This window comes from Pongo abelii, chromosome 20, assembly GCF_028885655.2.
Source record: "Pongo abelii isolate AG06213 chromosome 20, NHGRI_mPonAbe1-v2.0_pri, whole genome shotgun sequence".
Taxonomy (NCBI): domain Eukaryota; kingdom Metazoa; phylum Chordata; class Mammalia; order Primates; family Hominidae; genus Pongo; species Pongo abelii.
Window position 1 is genome coordinate 14,539,918 of NC_072005.2, and position 6,376 is coordinate 14,546,293.

A 6,376-nucleotide genomic window follows, 5' to 3' on the forward strand; every position below is an offset into this window, starting at 1 on the left:
GTCCCTGCTTCCTGGGCTGTACAATGGACAAAGGCATTCATTCATTCATTCACTCACTCATCAAATATTTAATGTGCCCCCTGCTCCGTGCCAGACTCTGTCCTACCTCTGCAGACGCGTCAGTGAATAAGCCGAATGTGCTCCTGGTAGAGGTAACAGAGCGTGCAAAATCCGGACAGAGAGATACAGCACGCTTTAGGATAGTGCAATATCGTGGGAGCTAGTAAATCAGTGTGGAAAGGCAAGATGGAATGAAAGACAAGGTTGAGATAGTTTATTGCTTGTTGGTTTGTTTATGTGCTAGGTCACAGAAGGTACCCAGCCAGCCTTTCATAGATCTGTCTCCTCCATCTGACTGTGAGAGTGGAGGCTGAGTCTCTCTTGTCAACCCCTCACTCCCACCTCAGGCTGCCACACAGCAGGTTCTCAGCAAACCTGTATGGACAAATAGATCAGGTAGTTTATAAGGAAGGGGGATTTATCAGGTGGACAGAGATCCAAGAAACAAGAGTCACAAATGCACCTGGACCAGGCCAGGACGCTCAGTTCCCGGGACAAGTGAGATTTCCTTGTTCTAGTTCAAACCCAGCCACTTGGACAGCAACTGGGGCTGAATGCTGTGTGTTCTGGGAACTGTAGTTCCTGGAAGCCTCTAAGTGCTGAGACCCTGCTCAAGCTCCATAGAAAGACTGGTTCTTTGCAGTTCCCAGGGTGAGATGTTGTGCATCTCAGTCCCACCAGGACCTGCAGAGGGGCAAACTGAAAGGGGAGATGGAACCTTGAGCTTTGCTGCTGAGGATTGCCTAGCCAGCCCCACCCAGCTGGCAAACACCGAGATTGCTGTGGCAGGCCAGGCAACAGGCACAGCTATTGTCCGTCCCTTCCTGTTCTGCTGACCTCTGTCATCCCACTGAGCAATCAGTTGCCTGGGCTGGCCAGTACCCTCTGTGGGACTGTGCTGCCTGCCCTGCTTGAGCCTGGCATCTGAGCTGCCCCCTGCACACTTGGAGACGACCGGATGCTGAGCCCAGGGGACAGCATGACTGAGGTTGCAGAGACCTGAGCCAGACTCCAACTGGCTCCTGTTTCCTGATGAGGAAGTGCCCAGAGAAGGGGTGATGGGATTGTGGGATTGCTCAAGACACAGAGCGGCACTGGGCACCTCCTTTCTGCCTTTTTTTTTTTTTTTTTTTTTTTTTTTGAGACAGTGTCTAGCTCTGTTGGCCAGGCTGGAGTGCAGTGGCAGGATCTCAGCTCACTGCAACCTCCGCCTCCTAGGCTCAAGCAATCCTCCCATCTTAGCCTACCGAATAGCTGGGACCACAGGCATGTACCACCACACCTGGCTAATTTTTGTTGTTGTTGTTGTTTGTTTGTTTGTTTTTTTGAGACAGAGCGTCACTCTGTCACCCAGGCTGCAGTGCAGTGGTGCAGTCTCAGCTTACTGCAACCTCGGCTTCTCAGGTTCGAGCAATTCTCACGCCTCAGTCTCCTGAGTAGCTGGGATTATAGCGTGCACCATCATGCTCGGCTAAATTTTTTGTATTTTTAATAGAGACGGGGTTTCACCATGTTGGCCAGGCTGGTCTCGAACTCCTGGCCTCAAGTGATCCACCTGCCTTGTCCTCCTGAAATGCTGGGATTACAGGCATGAGCCACTGCACGCGGTCTGTTCCTTTGTTTATTTGTTTGTTTGTTTGTTTTGAGACAGAGTTCCACTCTTGTTGCCCAGGCTGGAGTGCAATGGCACAATCTCGGCTCACTGCAACCTCCACCTCCCAGGTTCAAGCGATTCTCCTGCCTCAGCCTCCTGATTAGCTGGGATTACAGGCGCCCGCCACCACACCTGGCTAGTTTTGTATTTTTAGTAGAGACAGGGTTTCATCCTGTTGGCCAGGCCGGTCTCGAACTCCTGGCCTCAAGTGATCCACCTGCCTCATCCTCCCAAAATGCTGGGATTACAGGCATGAGTCACTGCGCCAGGCCCATTTGTTTGTTTTTTGATAGAGACAGGGTCTCACCATGTTGCACAGAGCTGGTCTCGAACTCCTGGGCTCAAGCCATCCTCCCTCTTTGGCTTCCCAACAGTGCTGGGATTATAGGTGTGAGCCACCGTGCCTAGCCCTCCTTCCTGATTTTATAGCTCAAGAGGAATGCCTAAAAGCTGAGGCTGGGAAGTCCAATAGTGAGCAGCTCAGATGTGAGCACTACCTCTGTTCCTTTAAAAGAAAAAAGAGGCCGGGTGCAGTGGCTCATGCCTGTAATCCCAACACTTTGGTAAGGCAAGGTGGGCGGATCATAAGGTCAGGAGTCCGAGACCAGCCTGGCCAACATGGTGAAACCTCGTCTCTACTAAAAATACAAAAATTAGCTGGGTGTGATGGTGGGCGCCTGTGGTCCCAGCTATAGGGAGGCTGAGGCAGGAGAATGGCGTGAACCCAGGAGGCGGAGCTTGCAGTGAGCCGAGATTGCACCACTGCACTCCAGCCTGGGCGACAGAACGAGACTCCGTCTCAAAAAAAAAAAAAAAAGAAAAAAAGAAAAAAAAACAGAAAAAAGAAAAAAATTCCATCCTTGAATGCCAGCTAACACATGCAGAAGGGAAGGTTGAGTGAGTTAGAACATCATTGTTTTGCTGGGTGCAGTGGCTGCAGCCTCTAATCCCAGTGACTTGGAGGCTGAGGCTGAAAGGATCCCTTGAGGGCAGGAGTTTGAGACTAGCCTAGGCAACATAGCAAGACCTCCATCTCTACAAAAATGGGTGTGATGGTGTGTACCTGTAGTCCCAGCTACTCGGGAGGCTGAGGCAGGAGGATCACCTGAGCCCAGGAGTCGAGGCTACAATGAGCTATGAGCTACAGCTTCCTATGTGTCAGGCATCATTCCAAGAACTTCCTATTTATTAAACCATGTAACTCTTCTGATGACCGAGGTGCAGTTTTAGACATTGTATATTTATCCTCCCACTCTGTCAGGGGAATGTTTGCTTCACCCATGATGTCCTTCATTGGAGAGAAATTCTTAATTTTGATATAATAGAACTCACTGTGAAGTTATATTAAGAAGGCTTGGCTGGGCACACTAGCTCATGCCTATAATCCCAGCACTTTGGGAGCCTGAGGCAGGTGGATTGCTTGACACCAGGAGTTCAAGACCAGCCTGGGTAACATAATGAGACCCTGTCTCTACAAAAAATAATAAAAATTAGCCGGGCATGGAGGCACTGGACTACAGTCCCAGCTGCTCAGGAGGCTGAGGTGGGAGGATCACTTGAGCCCAGGAGTTCAAGCCTACAGTAAGCTATGATCACACCACTGCATTCTAGCGCGGGTGACTGAGCAAGACCCTATCACCCAAAACAAAACAAAAGAAGGCCTTTTCATCCCTATATGGCAAACTTATACTTCCACATTTTCTTTATTTTTTTTGAAACAGAGTCTCACTCTGTCACCCAGGCTGGAGTGCAGTGGTGTGATCTCAGCTCACTGCAACCTCCGCCTCGCAGGCTCAAGTGATTCTCATGCCTCAGCCTCCCGAGTAGCTGGGATTAGAGGCATGTGTCACCATGCCTAGCTAATTTTTGTATTTTTTAGTGAAGATCGGGTTTCGCCATGTTGTCCAGACTGGTCTCGAACTCCTGGCCTCAAGTAATCCGCACGCTTTGGCCTCCCAGAGTGCTGGGATTGCAGGCATGAGTGAGCCACCGCACCTGACTCTTCCACATTTTCTTTTTTTTTTTGAGACGGAGTCTCGCTCTGTCTCCCAGGCTGGAGTGCAGTGGCACGATCTCGGCTCACTGCAAGCTCTGCCTCCTGGGTTCACGCCATTCTTCTGCCTCAGCCTCCCGAGTAGCTGGGACTACAGGCTCCCGCCACCATGCACGGCTAATTTTTTGTATTTTTAGTAGAGACAGGGTTTCACCGTGTTAGCCAGGATGGTCTCGATCTCCTGACCTCGTGATCCGCCCACCTTGGCCTCCCAAAGTGCTGGGATTACAGGCGTGAGTCACCACGCCCAGCTCCATTTTCATTTCTTCATTCTACGTTTTTCGGTTTTGTTATTTTATTTATTTATTTATTTTGAGACAGAATCTTGCTCTGTCGCCCAGGCTGGAGTGCAGTGGCACGATCTCAGCTCACTGCAACCTCTGCCTCCTGAGCTCAAGCAATTCTCCTGCCCCAGCCTCCCGAGTAGCTGGGATTACAAGCTGTGCCACCACGCCTGGCTAATATTTTTGTATTTTTAGTAGAGACAGGGTTTCACCATATTGGCCAGGCTGGTTTCGAACTCCTGACCTCATGATCTGCCCACCTCGGCCTCCCAAAGTGCTGGGATTATAGGCATGAGCCACTGCGCCCTGCCCATTCTACGGTGTTACTTTTCCTGAGTCTTTATTCCATCCCTAGTCCACCTGAGGTTGTGGGGTAGAATTGTCTTCTTTTTCTCCATAACCTGTGCTGCTCAGCAGCTCTGTGACCTTGTGTGAAGCCCATCCCCTTCTGTGCCTCAGTCTCCTCATTTGTAAAATGGAGATAATAATAACACACACCAGCCGGGCGTGGTGGCCCACACCTGTAATTCTAGCACTTTGGGAGGCCAAGGCAGGTGGATCACTTGAGGCCAGGAGTTCAAGACCAGCCTGACCAACATGGAGAAACCCTGTCTCTACTAAAAATGCCAAAAATCAGCTGGGTATGGTGGTGTGCACCTGTAATCCCAGCTACTCAGGAGGCGCAAGAATCGCTTGAACCTGGGAGGTGGAGGTTGCAGTGAGCCGAGATCACTCCACGGCACTACAGCCTGGGTGACAAAGTAAGACCTTGTCTCAAAAAAAAAAAAAAAGGCCGAGTGTTGTGGCTCATGCCTGTAATCCCAGCACTTTGGGAGGCCGAGGTGAGTGGATCACCTGAGGTCAGGACTTTGGGACCAGCCTGGCCAACATGGCAAAACTCTGTCTCTAGTAAAAATACAGGCTAGGTGTGGTGGCTCACGCCTATAATCCCAGCACTTTGGGAGGCCGAGGCGGGCGGATCACGAGGTCAGGAGATCGAGACCATCCTGGCTAACATGGTGAAACCCTGTCTCTACTAAACATACAAAAAATTAGCCAGGTGTGGTAGCAGGCGCCTGTAGTCCCAGCCTGGGAGGCTGAGAGAGAGGAGAACAGCGTGAACCCGGGAGGCGGAGCTTGCAGTGAGGCGAGAGCACACCACTGCACTCCAGCCTGGGCGACAGAGCGAGACTCCATCTAAAATATATATATATATATATATATTTTTTAAAAAAATTAGCCGGGCACGGTGGCGTGCACCTGTAATGCCAGCTATTCTGAAAGCTGAGGCAGGAGAATCGCTGGATTCTCGGGAGGCAGAGGTTGCAGTGAGCTTGATTCGGGAGGCGGAGGTTGCAGTGAGCTGAGAACATGCCACTGCACTCCAGCCTGGGAGACAGAGCGGGACTCCGTCTCCAAAAAAATAATAAAAAAAAATAATAGTACACACCTCCTTAGGTGGTTATCAGCATGTTAGGATTGAATGGGCTATTCCATGTCAAATGCCCCTGATGGTGCCAGACAGATAGTAAGCACTTACTGCAGACCAGCTGCTATTACTAAAATGTGCTGAGGGCACAACCATGGATAGATGCAATATGTCATAATGGACATATCATAGAAATAGAAACCGTATTGGACCCTCGCTCTGTGTCAGGCTCTGTGCTGGTCGCTTTTCATGTCTAATCTCACTGGATCATGTTGAGCTCCTGGGGATGGGACTGATAGCACCCCCACTCTACAGAGGAGAAGACTGAGGCTCAGAGAGGGGAGACACGAGCTGAAGGATGCACAGTAACTCATAGATGTGGAATCTTAGCTCCAAGCCCAGGACATGAGATGTCCCTCGAGGGAGTGAGTTCTACTTTCTTCAACTTTGGGGACAGGGTGGACTGAGATGTGGGGGACAGGAGGGACAGCACCAAGGGACATAGCCCCAGCCAGGTGATCCTGGAGGCAGGGCTGAGTCCTGTGGCCTCAGGTTACAGCCCCAGCACTGTCACCTGCCTTTTTTGTTTCTTTGTTTTTAATTGAGACAGAAGTCTTGCTCTGTCTCCCAGGCTGGAATGCAGTGGTGCAATCTTGGCTCACTGCAACCTCTGCCTCCCGGAGGTTCAAGCAATTCTCCTGCCTCAGGCTCCTGAGTAGATGGGATTACAAGCATCCGCAACCATGCCTGACTAATTTTTGTATTTTTAGTAAAGACAGGGTTTTGCCATGTGGGTCTCGAACTCCTGACCTCAGGTGATCCACCCGCCTCAGTCTCCCAAAGTGCTGGGATTACAGGCGTGAGCCACTGCGCCCGGCCTGGCACCTGCCTTCGAC